This window comes from Sarcophilus harrisii, chromosome 1 (genome assembly GCF_902635505.1).
Source record: "Sarcophilus harrisii chromosome 1, mSarHar1.11, whole genome shotgun sequence".
Classification (NCBI taxonomy): domain Eukaryota; kingdom Metazoa; phylum Chordata; class Mammalia; order Dasyuromorphia; family Dasyuridae; genus Sarcophilus; species Sarcophilus harrisii.
In genome coordinates this window covers 217,098,837-217,116,649 of record NC_045426.1, presented here as the reverse complement: position 1 = coordinate 217,116,649, position 17,813 = coordinate 217,098,837, and the positions used below count along the sequence as shown (strand labels likewise).

The window sequence follows — 17,813 nt, the reverse complement described above, 5'->3', positions numbered from 1 at the left end:
AAAATGAATAAATGTCATAAGGCTCCATGAAACTAAATATAATCGATTAAATAATAATTGTTGTTAACAATAAGAAAAAAAGAAATTAGAAAAAATGTCAACAGGATATTTACAAAAAAACACTAAACCTTTTTAAAATACCTTAGGATACATATGAAGCTGTTTTTAGAGGCATAATTAACAGCACTGACTATTTAACCTAAAGATTTTTTAAAAAACTAAATTGTTTACACCCAAAGATATTAGAAAAAGCAAAACAAAGTAGAAAACTTAGATAATAAAAGAAAGAATAGAGATAGAATAAAAAATGAATAAATAACTTCACTAATATATATATATATATATATATATATATCCAAGGGCTAAGGGTTTTTTAATATGCCAATAAGATTGATATATCCACTAGCAAACTGTCTTCAAAATAGGACAGAAAATCACCAAAACTAGAAATAAAAATGAGGAAGATATGAAAATTATAGAAGAAATGGAGGATATAATCAGAAAATAGTGTGCACAGCTATATGCCAATAATTTGAAGAACTTAAATCAAATGGAAGAATTCTTGCAAAAGCATAAATTACCAAAAAAAAACCCCAAAACAAAAAAGGGATGTAGACTAATTTAAAAGAAGAAATAAAATACTGGAAGCTCTTCTGTTGCCAAAAAACACATCTGCACATGGGTTCACAGAGATTTTCCCAAATGTTCCTACAATAAATAATTGTCAAATTACATAGACTATTCTAAAGGCAGAAAAAAAGATGGAATATTACCCAATTTGCTTTATGAAGCAAATTTGATGACAAGAAAATGATAGGACAATTTTATGAATGACCATAAATACCAAAACACTAAACAAAATGATAAATGGAATATGGCAAAGCATTGGAAAAACATCTCCTCAAAGGAGGGAAAGGGACCCAACATGTACAAAAATGTTTGTGGCAGCCCTTTTTGTAGTGGCCAGAAACTGGAAACTGAGTGGATGCCCATCAATTGGAGAATGGTTGAATAAATTGTGGTATATGAATATTATGGAATATTATTGTTCTGTAAGAAATGACCAACAGGATGATTTCAGAGAGGCCTGGAGAGACTTACATGAACTGATGCTAAGTGAAATGAGCAGAACCAGGAGATCATTATACATGGCAACAGCAAGACTATATGATGATCAATTCTGATGGACGTGGCTCTCTTCAACATTGAGATAATTCAAACCAGTTCCATTTGTTCAGTGATAAAGAAAGTTATCTACACTCAGAGAGAGAACCATGGGAATAGAATATGGAACACAACATAGCATTCTCACTCTGTTATTTTCTTGCATTTTGTTTTCTTTCTCTGTTTTTCTTTTTCTTTCTTCTTGATCTGATTTTTCTTGTGCAAAAAGATAACTATAAATATGTATGCATATATTGGATCTAACATGTATTTCAACATATTTAACAGGTATTGGACTATATGCCAGCTAGGGAACAGGGTGGGGGGAAGGAGGGGAAAATTTGGAACAAAAGGTTTTGCAAAGGGTCAGTGTTGGAAAAAATTACCCATGCATACATATGTTTTGTAAATAAAAAGCTTTAATAATAAAAAAGAAAAGAAAAGAAAAGAAAAAACATCTCCTTTTGGATGTTTTCTCTTTTCTAGGAATTCACAACACTGGTTTTGTGCCCTCAGTCTTCTTTGCTGGATCTCTCTGTAGAATAGCCCCAAGGTTCTGTGCTAGGATTTTCCCCCCACCTTCAGCCCCCACCCCCATTGGTTCTCATAAGTTCAACAGTTATTTTTTTCTGCAGATTCACATATTTACTATTAAACTCTCTCATAAGTTTCAGTCCAACATTATCGACTGAATTTTGGGTATCTAAAAATGGATGTCTTACAAGCATATTAAACAATAAGTCCAAAATCGAACCCATTACCTTTTCTCCAAAACTCTCCCTCTTTTCAATATTCCTCTTCTGAGCCCCTACCGTCCTCTCAGGCACTCAAGCTCTCCTTATTCTCACACATCTCGAATATCCAAGCTATTGACAAATCCAGTTGTTTCTGCTTTTATGACAGCTAAAGTCTCCATCTGCTCTCAAAAGCTGCCACTTTTGAGCAGGCCTCATACCAACGGCAGGGGTCCTCAAACTTTTTAAATAGGGGGCCAGTTCACTATCCCTCAGACTGTTGGAGGGCGGGACTATAGTAAAAACAAAAACCTTGTTTTGTGGGCCTTTAAATAAAGAAACTTCATAGCCCTGGGTGAGGGGGATAATCGTCCTCAGCTGCCCATCTGGCCCGCAGGCCGTAGTTTGAGGACCCCTGCATTGCAATAGCCTCCTAATTAGTCTCCCAGTCTCCAATGCCTCCCTCCTCCAATGCATTCTCTACTCAGCTGTCAAAGTAATCTTCCTAATGAACAGATCCGACCATGTGAACTTCCTACTCCGTAAATCCCAAGATCAAACAAACATTTAAAGTTCTTCACCATGCACTTCACAATTGAACTAGACTGTTCTACACATGCTTGACTCTGAATCTCGTCATTAGTTCTTTGCCCTGGCTGTCTGGAGGGCTGCAACGCTGCTGCTTCTGTCACTCAGCTTCCCTGGATTTCTTCAAGACTAAGTTCATACCCTTTGATCTCACAGAGCCATCACTGGGTCTGCATCTCAAGGAAATCATAAAGGAGGAAAAAGGACCCACATGTGCAAAAATGTTTATAGCAGCTCTTTTTATGGTAGTGAAGAATTGGAAATTGAGTAGATGTCCATCAATTGGGGAACGGCTGAACTAGTTGTAGTATGTAAAGATAATGGAATATTCTTTTTCTATTAAAAATGATGAACAAGCTGATTTTAGAAAGGCCTGGAAAGATTAACATGAACTGAGGCTGAGGGAAACAAGCAGAACCAGGAATACATTGTATACAATAACAGTGAGCATGTGTGATGATCAAGTATGAAAGATTTGGTTCTTCTCAGTGGTTCAGTGATCCAAAGCAATCCCAATAGACTTTGGACAGAAAAGGCCATCTGCATCCAGAAAGAGTACTATGGAGACTGAATGTAAATCAATACAAGTTCACTTATTTTTTTGTTTTTTCTCACTCTTGGTTTTTCCCTTTTGTTTTCATTTTTCCTTCCTAATGTGATTCATAAAGAAATGTGTATTGAAAAAGTTATTATATATGTATAACCAGAAAAAATAAGACAATTAATAAAAAAATTTTCCAAAAAAAAAAAAAGGGGGGGGGGGGCTAAGTTCAAATCCTCCCTTCTGAAGGAGGCTTTCTCAGAAGTCTATCGCTTCTAAGTCCTTTTTTCCTAAGTATAGCTTCCATTTAGATTTGCATATATCTTGCCTGCATATAGGTGTTTGCATATTGTCTCCTCCATTGAACTACTTAAGGGCAGGAACAGTTTTTGCATTTCTCTGTATCCCTAGTGTCTTTCAGAAGGTATATATTTTTATGCACACCTGCATTTTTGATTTCCTTCACAAGCTAATTGTACAATATTTCAGAGTCTGATTCTTTTTGTACAGCAAAATAACGTTTTGGTCATGTATACTTATTGTGTATCTAATTTATATTTTAATATATTTAACATCTACTGGTCATCCTGCCATCTAGGGGAGGGGGTGGGGGGGGTAAGAGGTGAAAAATTGGAACAAGAGGTTTGGCAATTGTTAATGCTGTAAAGTTACCCATGCATATATCCTGTAAATAAAAGGCTATTAAATAAAAAAAAAAAATCAAAAAAAAAAAAAAAGAAGGTATATATTTTTAATAAATGCTTCTTGATTGATTAGACAGACTTATTTACATCAAGACCATAAGAATGGTTTGATTTTAGGGGAAAAAAAGACTGACAACTTGAGAACAGTGACTTCTAACCAAACAAAAACTAGAGCCTTGTGTTTAAATAATATACACTGAATGAATACTAAACTTGAAAGCATAGACAGGCTTACTTGGCCACACGGGCCATATTTAATAAATTCTGAGATTATCTATTGGAGCTAAATTCCAAGTACAAAAGGTCAAAAATTCACTAATACAATTCATTCAAAAACTAAACATTTCTTAAGCATTTATATATAAGAAAATCTACCCCTGTCCTCTCAGAGCTTAAATCCACACATTTTACTGGGAAGATACAAAATATATATGGATAAGTAAATACCAAGGTACTTGAGAGCACTGTCAATCGAAGCATTGCATTTCCAAGAAGAAAGGCTTTAACTGGGCACTAGGCACTGAGCTGAGTCTGGAAAGAAGTCAGGCGATTCTAAGGGGGTCTAGGGGGTAGCAGTGGTGGTGAAACATTCCAGGGATGCATGACAGTCTCAGAAAGGCACGGACATTAAGAGATGGAAAACTTTGTAAAAGGAACAGTAAGGAGGCTAGTTAGGCTACAACACAGTGTATGAATGTGAATCATATGAAATGAGCCTGAAAACCAGTCTAGAATGGCTTTAAATATCAGGCTGAGGAGAGGCAAAAAAGGTCTGCTAAAAATTTTAAAGTAGGAGAATGTCTTAGTCAAATCTGTTTTAAGAACATTAATTTGGTTCCACGTTGATCACGGATTTGGGAAGGGAGAGAAGAGAAGCAGTGAGACTAATTATGAGGCTCTGTAACAGTCGGTGAAATGTGATAAGGGACTGAATTAAGGTGGTAGGCAGAGAAAGGGGGTAAATACAAAAGATATTAGCGAGGTACAACAATAACAATCCCAGTTAGGCACGTTGCCTAACTGCAGATACACGGGAGGGTGAGGGGAAGAGGGAAAGTCAAGAGTGACTGGGATTTCACTGTGTTGGCTTTTGTCAGTCCAAGACGGCCAGTGCTACCAGCGGAAACAAATCCAGCCCGGATAGGTGTCCCTTTCTAGGTCACCTGGTGGCAAGCTCCAATTCAGAAAGAAGAAATAATAATAAGCCAAGAGAAGGGAGGTATCGCCTCTGGGCACTTCAGCTCAGTCCATCAGAGGCGGCGTTTTCTGAGGGAGTTCCGCACTATAACTGCTCCTAGCTCGCGGAACTACTAACGTAAAGCAAAGAGAACGACAACTAGCATTCCCGAACCGCTGTAAGGCTTACGGAGCAGCACGCGGCTTCATCCGAGCCCCAGCACAGCCGCTCATGTTTTCCCAGCGCGCACCACTACGTGCAGGTCCTGCGTTCCTGCTTTACGATCATTATCTAACTCGCCCCTCGCCGCAACCCCGGGAAGAAGGCGCTATCTATTTACAGAGGAAGCCCAAGCAAACAAAGGCTAGGCTTAGGGTCGCGCTTAAGGGCCGACCCTGGATTTGAGCTCGAGGCTTCCCGGCTCCAGCCCACCGCGCCGCCTAGCGGGCTGCCTTATGTGGATGCTGGACAGGGGAGCCAGTCTGGGTGCTAGGGTCGGTAGTACTGGCCCAAGAAAGCAAGAGGTATCTATAAATACTGGTTGAACTTAGCAACTCCCCCGGAGCAGCAGGAGGAGAAGGCGGCGCGCCCGCGAAGCTAAGACAAACGCCCCCCCCCCGTGTCCGGAGGGGCGGGAAGGAAACACGCGGCACGTGACACAACACAAAGCCCCAGGCTGGGCCCCAGCGTCCGCAAAGCCCGGTGTGTTGGGGCGTCTGGCCTCCTCCCCGGAGTCGTTCTGACCGCGGCCGAGACGTTAGAAGAGTGTCGGCAAGGGTCTGGCAGGAATGCCAAGTCCAGCGTGAGCCGCGGCTGCCCGCCAGGGGGCGGGGAGGCACTCGGGCTGCCAGCGCTCGCCTTGGCGGGCCTCCCGGCGCTGGGGGGGTAGGGGGCTTCCCGGCCCCAGGAGAGCGGCTCGCAACGAAGGCGCCCAGGGGACGCGCGGGGAGCCGGCCCCGGCGTGCCAGCGCACCCACGTGATCCGGGCTCAGAGGCTGCCCCCTTGTGCCGGCGCAGAGCGGTGACCCGGGGCCACTTCCCAGCCGTGGGGGCTGTGTTCGGGGTCAGGCCGGCACTCGGGCGCTCCCCCGTGTAGGTGTGGGGGAGGCGGCACACCTGCAGCAAGCAACCCTCATCCAGATGCTGTGCCCGGCGTGCCTTTGCGGTGCCCAAACAATCGGAGCATTTATTCAGCGCCTATCATGTAACGGGCGCCGTGTTAACTACTAGGAGCAAAAGTGGAAAGAGGCCCTGATCTCGAGAATATACGCTCTTTAGAGCAGAGTGTCTGTGTTGTTTTCCTGGGACTTGTAGCTTAGCTCAGAGACAAAAGGGAGAGAATTTTGCCCAGCAGGATCTAAGGAAAGGCGTTCCAGGCATAGAGGCAGATTTTGGAAGAAAGGTGACCGAGTAAAAAGGACTTCGAGTAAATGTTTGGGAACAAATTGGGAACCGGAAGAAAGAAGAGAAACGCAGAAGCCTGCAGTGATCACACAAAGTACAGCTCGGGATCTTGATCTAAATCTGTGGCCCCTCACCACAACCTACAGAGTAGGGTTTTTTTGCTTCGCTCAATCAACTTGTTTTTGAAAATATTATAATGCCTGTATTTAAATGTGATTGGCTTTTTTTCATTCCTGTGTATCTAAAAATATGGTTCCATGACTGCACATATGTAATCTGTTTCAGATTGCTTACCATCTCAAAGAGAAGGGAGGTGAGAAAAAGAGGGAAAAAATTTAGAATGCAAAAACTGTTCAGAATGAAATTGTCTTTACATGTAATTGAAAAAAAAAACTTTTTAAAAAGAAAAAAATGGTTTCAAAGAATTCAAAAGCTTTACCAAATTGCCAAAGAGGTCCATTACACAAAAAAAGTTAAGGAATTCTGTTTCGAAGCAATAGGAGAGAAGCCATTCTCTATGGGGAATGGTATATTAATAAAGGCTGTGTGAAGTTAGTTGAAAGAATACTTTACTGGAAATCAGATAACCAGGATTTTATCTGCCAAATATTGTCATTTGATAATGTGATGCTGGGGAAATCATATAACCTTTCTCCTCTAAGCAATTCTCTAAGATCAGAAGTTGCAAGAGGGTGCCAACCTGCATGAATAGAGTGAATTTCCACCCCTGGGAATTCCCTGTACCAATGCAAACCAAACATCCAGGCTCCATCCCTATGAATAGTTTACAAAGTGCTTGCCTTAAAACAACCATGTGACACAAAAAGCAAGATTTCATTACAGTTATATCTTGTTGAGGGGTGAAAGAAGACAATTCATAATACAAAAATCTCATATTGTCGAAATTACCTTTCGAAATCCCTTTAATTCATCCAACACTATCTTTAAACAGTAGCTAAAAAGGGATAGGGTCTCTTTAAAGGAAGGCAAACTGTATCAGAGAGCAGGTAGATGATTTTAGATGTTGCTATGAAATCGATAGAACATGAAATGAAATTTTCATAACAGTCAGTTATGCTATTTATTAGAGGAGAGGTTGAAACTAGTACTTTTATTCAAACAAAAAAAAAAACGAGTTTATCTGTCTTAGTTGGTAGGAAATTTGATTAAAGTGAGGGAGAAGAATAAAAACAAAAGATATCAATAAAAATTTTAAAAATTAAAATAAGTGGGCTCTTGTATTCATGGGTCGAGACAAGGGTGGGGTTGTGTGTATGTATGTGTGTGTGAGAGAGAGAGAGACAGACAGAGAGAGAAAGAGAGACAGAAACAGAGAGAGGGAGAAAGAGAGAGACAGAGACAGAGAGAGATACACACAGAGACAAAAACAAACACACAGAGACAAAGAGAGAGACAAAGAGGGAGGGAGAGGAGAATTTTGACATTCCCTGATGTGTATAAATTACACCAGATTCCTTTGGGGAAGATGGTTTATGACTCACCCTGTTAGATTCCCAAGCTTGTCAACAGCCCCCTGGAGAATACCCAATTGTCTTTCTTTCTCCATTATAGCTGTGGGACTCCAGGGGACCTGAAAGCATGCAGTTCCAGAGAGAGGTTAGAAAGACTCTAAACTTAAAGCCCTAGGCTTGAAGACCTTAGGGAAACTTGAGGAAAATGCAATCAGCTCTGGCCTCCCAGTATTTCTCATACTCTCACTCTGAGCAAGAGCTGGCTGTTGTTTTCCAAGCCCTTCACTAGCATCAGACTCCACATACAAGGTCCCTACATGCTAGTCACTCCTTTCATTTTAATTCCACAGCTCAAAGGCTTCCCTGGCAAAAGGAACGGGAAAACATGGAGGATGAAAAAAAGTGTTACCTAGGTATGGGAATCCCTGCAGAAACAGTTCTTTAAAGAAAAGCACTTAAGTAAAGCCAAAACAGAGTAGAACTAAATGTCCTTCATTCAAATAAAGTAAAGTTTCTACCTGGAGAAATTTTTTTTAAAAAAGGAAGGAGCCTGAATGAAAGGTTCTAGCTTCATTAGGTGTAATTCATGGAAAGGCTAGACCAGGATTTGCTACTGACTCTCATGCCGACTTGGGCATTCTTAGCCAAGTAACAACTTTATAGCAAAGTTATTATTTCTCACATTTGAAGAACAGAAATGAGTTTGTTAATTTATGGGTCTATTAGTATCCAAGGGATTTTTAAAATTTTAAAAATGAGAAAGGAATCATAGCATCTAATTTAGAGCCAAAAAAAAAAAAAAGGAGCTTTTAAAAATTAAATTTGCTAAGTCAGAAAGTAATAAAATGCATTTATTAAGTATTTCCTATGTGCCGAGCACTGTGCTAAGGACATTTATGGTAAGAGATATATACATTCATTCAACAAGTAACGATTATGAACATTCACTGGCAATGCATTTTAGTGGAAGAATGAGGTAAAATGATGATAAAGACATAGTTTCAGTCCAAAAGAAGCTTATCTGGTAGTAGATGAGATGAAATATGTCTACAAGTAAGGAACAAGTACATAAAAAAGTAAACATTCTAATAAGTATTCAGATGAGAGTGAGAGAGATCACTTCTGGAAGGGAGATTTCATGGAAGAAATTAAAAAAAAAAACTGGATCTTAGAGAATGGGAAATGATGACAGATGGAGAGAAAAGGCATTTTAGGCACAAGAAAGTGAATGGGGAAAGTCACAGAGGCCTGTAAGTATTTTGAGGAACAATAAGTAGTGGAGTTTGATCCATTTTGAGGATGTATAAAGGGGAGCAGTGAGAAATGAGGCTTGCAATAGTGAAATCAGAACCAGACAGTATAAAACACCTGAATGTATATTCACCAAAACAGACACAGCAACTATGTGTACATAAACGTAAACCACTTTTTACACAAATAAAGTCAGATATAAATAAATGAAGTAACATTTTTTGTTCATGGATAGGTAAAGCCAAGATAATTTTTTAAATGACTATTTTAATGTCATCCTAATGAAATTACTTAAAAATTATCTTACTAAGTCAGAAAAGAACCAAAAAAATAACAAAAGGTCAGAAAAACTTCAAAGAAACCAGGGGAAAAATGTTAAGGAAGCAAATTCAGTAGTCTCAGACCTCAAAACTGTTTTATAAGGTGAGTGCATCAGTGAAGTAAAAAATGGATAATTTTAATTAATTTAAATTAAAAATTTCTTGTATAAGTAAAACTCATGCAAGCAAGATTAGAAGGAATGCAGAAAACTGGGGAAAACTTTCATAAATCGTATCTCAGGATGTGATTGGGTTGTTATATTGCTATCATGTGGGAAATGATGAGCTGGTTGATTAAGAAAAACATGGAAAAACTTGGACTTATGAAGGAAGATGCTACTCACCTTCAGAAAAACAGATGACAAATGGAAATAGGCATACAGTGGTCTTACATATATGTATGAGTGTATGTATACACTCATACATATATGTAAGACCACGGTATGTATGTATATATATATATGTATCTATATCCATGCTAAATTGTTCCCTTCTGGGAGGGCAGGAGGAAAAGAGGGAGAAAAACTAAGGTAAAAATTGCACAGGAAAAAACAAAGGACAACCTATAAAGAAGCAAAGAAAAGCTAAGTAGCTTTGAAATAATGTGTACTGTTTATTATATAAGTTTTCTTGAAATAGAAATGTATTGTTTTATATCATATCCTCTTAAATACATGGCAATATCTTTTTTCTCTTTTCTCATTTTGTATTTAAGTTTAAAATAAAATTTAAAATTTACAAAACAACAAACAAACAAAACACTCACAACTCTGAAGTCAGTTATGAAGGTCCTTTACAGCCAAAGAAAACGAAAAAGTCTGAACTTTATTCTATAGGTAATAAGGAGTCATTGAAGGTTTTTAAGGATGGAGTGATGAAACTGAGTTCGGCATGTGGAAAGTTTCTTTAGCAACAGTGGGTTGGATGGACTAGGGATCTGGGAGACAGAAAACTCAACTGGAAGGTTACTATAAGAAATAGTTAATGGGAAAATCAATGAAGGCTGGAGCTAAGCTCTATAATAGGAATGAAAAGGAAATAAAGGACATGAAAACTAATAAACTATGTAAAATGAGAAACTAAAATAGACAATTAGATTTTGCAGAAGAGGTAACTGAGGACAGTCTGTCATACAATTTCCAAGGTCATATAATTAGTAAAGAGGCAAAGTCAACAACTGACCTGAGAGCCTCTAACTTCAAAGGCAATGGTCTTGGCACTGTCTCCTGCTTTTCTCTTTTAGTTTCATTTCCTTTTCTATGCCATAGCCCTTGGTTAGTGCTCTCTCTCATTTTCCTTACCTTTCATCTTGGAAACAAAGGGCTCACACAACTGGTTTAAAATCAAAGGCCTACTCTGACATTCTACTTAGATAATTGGGAACAGGGTGATTAAATATGGAGGTGGATGCTTTCTATTTGGTCCTTATTGATACACACAATGAATAGTGTTTCATTCCTGGGAATCTTATGTATGGTGTGCTGAAGCTCATGAAGCTAGTAGCACAGCTCTGTGACAAATCTTTTATTATTTCTGCCACTGAGGCAGGTCTGGATGCCCCCTCTGCTAAGCTGTTTGAAGTCACCTCCATGCCTTATCTGATACTCTTTCTGTATTACTAAAATACCCTCCCATAAAAAAAAAAATTCATATCACATGGCCAGTCTTCGGATGGTGAGCCTCTCTGTTAAGTCAACAAGCATTTATTAAGGGATAAGCATTAGGATATAAAAAGGCAAAAACTATGGTCCCAAGCTGCTCACAGTCCAGTGGGGGGAGACAACATGCAAACAGTTATGTACCCCTGAGATTCCTACAGCTTAAACTGGGGGCAGCTCCGAAGAGAAAGAGGCCCTACAGAAGTTAAGGTTTAGCTGAGATAGGAGCGAAGCTGAGCAGCAAGAGCGTTCCAGGCTCGACAGAGCCAGGAGACAAGGGGCTGTGTGCAAGCAACTGTAAGCAGGCCAGCATAATTGGGCTCTAAGCTCCCTCCAGGGGAGGAAAGTACACTTTACCGGACAGAGATTGCCAGCCACAAAAAGCCAAGCAGGATTTTATATTTGAGGCTGGAGGCATTTGGGAGCCATCCTGAGTAAGGGGGCCAACATGGCCACAGTGGCGCTTTTAGGAAAACCGCTTGGATAGCCACGTGGAGGATGGTAATGGTGGATTCAGGTGGGAAAGGCAGCAGTGCATGTGATGAGAACCTGTGGTTGGGAGACAACTACGAGAGTGGGGAACAAAGGACTTGCATGTGGAGAAGGCTCAGTGGGCCTGTCAGCCCAGTATTCATCAAGTACATATTCTGAGTCTCTTCTCAGATGCATTTGCCAGAGCGTGTGCTCACCTCGTCTGGCCGTGGGAAACCCAAGGTGACCTCTACACCACTGCAAGGCATCAGAATGAGAGGCAAGCGCTGGATGGTTCCAGTCCCACCATTTTAATGTCATTCAGAAGTTGAGAAAAGTAGGAGCTCTCAGGAATTCATGATTTGGGTTTTTTTCCATAGAGTGGGAAATAAGTGACAGAGCAGTGGTTCTGACACATCACTTAAAATGACACTTTTCAGCTGTGTTGGGTAACATATTTCATTTTAATTTAAGGACATTCTCAAGCATATGGTCATAATTTGATCTCTCTCTTTCTCTGACTCATAGTCTCAGTCTGCTTCTGAGTCTTAGCTTTTTCTTTCTTTGAATGTCTCTGAATATCTATTTCTCTCCCTCTGTTTCTCTTCGTCTCTCCCTCTTACCTCATTTTTGGTCTATTTTATTTCTTAGTGTCTTTATTAATGGTTTTTGAAAATACCACTCTAGGGGCAACTAGGTGGTGCAGTGGAGAGAGCACCAGTCCTGAAGTCAGGAGGACCTGAGTTCAAATCCAGCCTCAGACACTTAACACTTCCTAGTTGTATGACCCTGGGCAAGTCACTTAACCCCAATTGCCTCAGCAAAAACAAAAACAAAAACCACAAAAAACCCCACTCTAACTTATAAATAATATCATTTAAAGTATTCCTAACAACTTAAGCAAAGTAAAAAGACCAAGCTATCCCACTGTATCTGGGGCCATCACAAGTAGTCTTGACCTCTGTCTTGCCACTAGACTCCAACTCTGCACAGCTGTCTCATTTAAATATGATTCACTAGAAAGTCAAGACATCACCCTGCTGGCATCATTGATTCTCTTCAAGAACAAAGAATGAACAACAGTAATAACTGACACATAGAAAAGCCTGACAATTCCTGCAGAGGACCAGATAGGTACGATCTCCCTCCCCTGAGCTTTATTTACTTGCATTTTAAAGACTCACATTCTTCATAAATTTTACATTATTTTTATCTACCTAGAGACATTTTTCTGATTTCTGAACTTAGTGAACCCAGTGGGCTAATAGCCAGAAGACCAGAACTTAAATACCAGCTCAACTCCTACCTGTGTGACTTTGGACAAGTCACACGACCTTTAGTCCCCAGTTTTCTCATTTGCAAAATAGTAAGTTTGGACAGGGTGATCTCTAAGGCCTTTTCCTGCTCTAAATTCTACATTTTCCTATGGAAGAAAGGATTATGATCTAATTGTACAAAAATTGATATTTCATCTACTTCAGAGTTCCAAGGGAAAACAAAGAGAATTTCAGTTAAAATGCTAACTGGTTTTGGTTTGATTTTTGTTTTGTGTTTTTTTGGGGGAGGGAATGGGGCAAAAGTAGCTTTATCACAAGGATGAAACAAATTCCAAACTACTTGTCTTCAATGGTTTAGCCATCTCTTCCCACCCTGAACTGACTGGCAATGATGCATCTTATGATACTGAACATCACTGTACAGAATTAATTACATTCAGGTTTTATTTTCTATTTATACAAAAATACTCAGCTATATAGTCTAACTGCCCTAGTTTCTGTTCTTATAGGCCCAAATTAATTTGCATTGCCAAGTTAGTAAACAAACACATACACATAAATGGGCTAAGTGTTCTCTTATCCCTTTTCTTTTTCTGCCTCCTTCATTATTTCATTATCCCTCTCATTCTTTTCAAATATCTTCTTTTCCTTCCAAAACCAGTTATTACTTTTTATTTTTGTGGTCCAAACTGCAATAATAAATTAATTTAAATAAAACAAAAAAGTAACAAAATTGGAAAAGTAAGATGAATCATACCCCTTAAAAAAACAGGTGGGGGGAGCACAAATACCTGTGCATCCAGTGGGGAAAGATGGTTCAATTTTCTGTGCTTAATAGGTATACCTTAAATCTTGTACTTTGGGGTTATCTGTCTTGGGGTACCTTTAATAGAACCAAATCTGTGAGTGAAGCAAAAAAGTACTTAGATACCATATATATATATATGTTTATTTATTTATATATAAATACATGCATAGATATAGGTATAAAAGCAAAATATTAAAGAAAAGAGGATTTTAACTCCTTGATAAGCACAAGTCAGAGTTAGCCACCCCTTGGTTTCTTCATCTAGAAAGGAAAGGATTTAGACTATATGTGCCTTTTTTTTTTCTGGACAAAATAAACACTGAGTTACTCAAATTTCGTTTAATCTAAGAATCAACATTTTGTTAAAAGTCTTATCAAGAGAAGCTAAAGTCAGTCTTATTCCACTTAAGTTTTAACAAGCATCTCATGCAGGACTTAGATACAGTTCTCCATGGCCAAATCAAGGAGTGTACATATCTTGAATATTGACCAATCTAGCCTGTATCAAAGCAATCATGGGGAGATAGGGAGACAGACAACACAGAGTATATGATCTTTGAGGTATTGGTTAATTCTTGAAAAAAAAAAAAAAAAAAAAAAAAAGAACCACAACTTGTCTTTCCATTCTAATGCCTGGTTTGTTCTGTTATTCTATTAAAAGGTTTTGCCCCTTTCATATCATTTTCATATCTGACTTGAACCAAAGGTTTAAATGATTTCACTAAAGTGCTTGATGATATGTGTCATGCCATCTTCAAATAGAGGAAACATATTTTTAACCTTTTTCAGACTTCATATATGACCTACTTACATATTCTCTCTCCATACCTCCTCTTTCTCCATCTTCCAGATTGTAGTAAAGTCCTTAAGGAAGGCACAACATCTTATTTATTTGTGTTTCCCTCTATAGGAAGAATATTTATTGAAATTGTGGCTCTCTGCAATATTAAAGAGTAAAACCTTGCAGAATTTGTTCCCACTCACAAACATTTGGGGAAGGGGTGGTGGGGAAAAAAAAGGGAACATATTTTCACTAATTTGCCAACCAAAATACACCTGTTTCTGTTGCCAAGAAGGGTTCTATATCAACTGAATAAACTTCCTTAGAACAAGAACCCTAGCCATGGGGATGAGGAAATGTCCTGTGTAGAGAGGGTATAAAATTATAAACTTCCTGACCAGACATTTGATTTTGTACAGTGCCAAGTAAGTCCCTTCTCTGCCAAAACTAGTTTACAACTTTGGTCAAGCTGACTCCTCAGAAACCTTCAACAGCACCCTATAGTTACTAAACAAAACTGAAATTCTTTAGTCTGGTATTCAACAGTCACCAGCTCTGGCTCCAACCTGTTTCTGAGTTTTATCTCTCAAGTCCTTTCCTTAGGGACGTTACATTCTAACAAAACCAAATTATAGGGCAACCCTTAAAAGGAGTCTGGCTTTCCCTTCTCTGTACTTTTATAAAGTTCCCTTTTCCTGGAATGTCCCCTACCTATCCTTCAGGACTAGGGTCAAATCCCAGCTCTTAAATCTTGCCCAATTCCCTTCATCTCCCTTCAATCCCAAGCTCAAGTGTCCTTTCCCATCTGATCTTATAGTACTTTATACTCCTCTTATGTATTTGTATTTCTTTATATTCTAATTATATTACATTTCTCAGTTTGCATGCTCCTTGAGGGTAGGAACTTATTTATTCTATTTCTCCTAGTGCTCATTACATACTGGTTGGTGGTCCAAATGCAAAATTAAAATCACCTTAAACCATATTTTGCAAACTGTTTAATATAGTGCAATTAGAATTTGACTGGGAGCTAGAAGACCTGGGTTCTAATTCTAATTGCCATCAAGTACCTCTGGAACATTGGGACAGATCGTTTAATTCTATGCCACAATCCCTTGCCTGAAAAACAAGGGCTGTAGAATAGATATAGGTTCTTAACCTGGGGTCCATTAACTTAAAAATATATTTTGATAACTATATTTAACATAATTACTTTCCTTTGTAACATTTTATTTTATGCATTTTTAAAACATTACATTTCACCAGGAGCCCATAACACAAAAAAGTTAAGAAGTCCTGAACTATGAAATGAATGTCATCTAAAAAATGAGGGGATTGCGGACTTGATGGCCTTTAAGTATTTTTTCCAGTTCTAAATCTAAAATCAACTACTTTTAAACTCTTTTTTAAAAAGTCTATAATTCTAAGCTTTCCCATTTAAATAGTTCATGTTACATAAATAAAAATTATTTATAAACACCCATCTTAAAGAATAAAAAGTTGGAAAGTCATTTTCCAACACAAAATCTATGTTTAAAAGAAAAAATAACATCACCAAAAAGTGTCACGTGATAAAATTACTCTGTGAATGGAATTTAAGTCTTCTTTTAAAGACCTGAGGGACCCCATTAGATGAAACAGTAAAAAAGCAAAACAAGTTAAGTCTCCACAATCATCACCTTTGGGGGAACTTCTATATTTGGCAGAGGAATAAATAAACACTCTTTATGCATCTTTATGCATTGGGTTTTCCTCACATAGTCAAATCATGACCTCCTGAGGGAGACAGAGAAGTAGAGAAAGAAACACTTTTAAATATGCTCCTTTGTGTTGAAATTACACAAATTTGTTTCAACCTATTATAAAAATCTGAGAAGTTAAAATAGGAAGCCAATCTTCTTCCATTTAAACATAACTAGCTTCTCTTAGAGAGTTCAGGCACTCTTTTCTGACAGTCTAAAATAAATGACAAGCGTCTGTCCATATCGGCACGGAAGCAAAAATAGACACTTTGCCCCACTGATAACACAGACGCATCTCCAGACAGTCTCATAAGAAATGCACAGTTAGAGAGACACAGTTGCAGAGACATTAGAGAGAAAGAAGCTCAGAGATGCTAGTTGGGAGAGAGAGGCATAGAAAGAGGAAGAGCCAGAAACACGGATGGATGCAGAGACAGGCAGAGACTGAGATACAGATGTGCAGAGATAGAGACATACAGAGATACAAACTTGGAGAATCAGAGACAGACACAGACTAGCCTGCACAGAAAGACACGGAAATAGACTAAGACTGAGATAGACATAGGAACATAAAGAGACAGATATGGAGAAACAGACACAGGGAGAAAGAGACATGCATAAGAAACTGACACAGAGAAAGAGACATGCAGAGAGGTAAAGTTAGCTAAGCACGGACAGACATAACCCAGTAACAGGCAGAGACTGACAGGCATGTGAAGGGATACTTACAAAGTCAAGGAAACTGAAGCCCAGAGACAGAGGTGGAGAGATGCCCTGAGAGACTGAAACAGGCAGACACAGAGACAAGCACAGACGGAGGCACAGAGATAACTCTGAAACCCAGAGACAGACACAAAGAGAGGCAGGGAGACACAGAGATAACCCGGCACAGAGACACAGAGAGAAGCCAAAAACCCAGAGACAAACAGACAGAGGCGTTCAGACAGACATACAGAAAGCGGGGTCAGGGATCCTAGCAGGGCACAGCTGGGTCCGCGCTCCCTCCTCTTCCTCTCCCCGTTATACCCCTTCCTCTTTTCCCCAGAGGCGGGAGGGGGCGCAGCTTTTCCTAACCCCCTCCCCCCGGCCTCGAGGGCCTCTTCCCAGAAGCCCCTGCGGCGGGCAGGCTCACCTCAGCGTTGTCCCCGCAGCTTGAGCTGGGCCTGCAGCATCGCGCCCCTACCCCCGGGACCGGGAGCCAAGGCCGCCCCAGCCGCTCCCCGCGCGCTCCTCCGGGGCAAGCGGGAGGGAGCTCCTCCCCTCCCTTGCTTCGGCTCCTCCCCCCTCCCTCTCTCGAGCCCTCGACTGCTCGTTGCCAGGGGGTCGCCGCGGTTTCGGAGGCATCACGTGACGGCGCCGCTGCGAGGGATGCTGGGAAGCCCATCTGCAGCCTAGGGTCCTCAGTGGGGTGGGAAGCCCCTCTTAGGGCCGAGGTTCGTGGGTCTGTAAGAAAGCTGGAAGGGGCCACCCCAGAGGCCGTGCAGTCTAAACCACTCCTTTTTTACAGAAGAAGAAACTGATGCTCCGGAAATGAAGGAGCTTAGCCTGGGGTCCCCAGGTAGGACTTGAACCCAGATTCTCTGATCCTAACTCTGGACAAATGACAAAACGAATGCTTTCCTCAAGGGCCGGACTTAGTCGTTAAAAACATAACGAGGAAAATCCCACTAAGGACATTTCTCACAATCAGCCACATCGTTCATTCGGTGTTAATTCAAGTC

General features: G+C 39.8%; 1 protein-coding gene across 1 annotated transcript in view; it reads right to left on the bottom strand.

Annotated features, from left to right (window-relative positions):
• FBXO10 (F-box protein 10) overlaps nt 1-17,276 on the bottom strand; it is a 77,136-nt gene extending 59,860 nt beyond the window's left edge. Inside the window, exon 1 of the mRNA XM_031937060.1 lies at nt 17,225-17,276. The gene's annotated coding sequence lies outside the window, so the exon portion shown is untranslated. The remainder of the gene's footprint in view (nt 1-17,224) is intronic.
• Nucleotides 17,277-17,813: the final 537 nt, after the last annotated feature.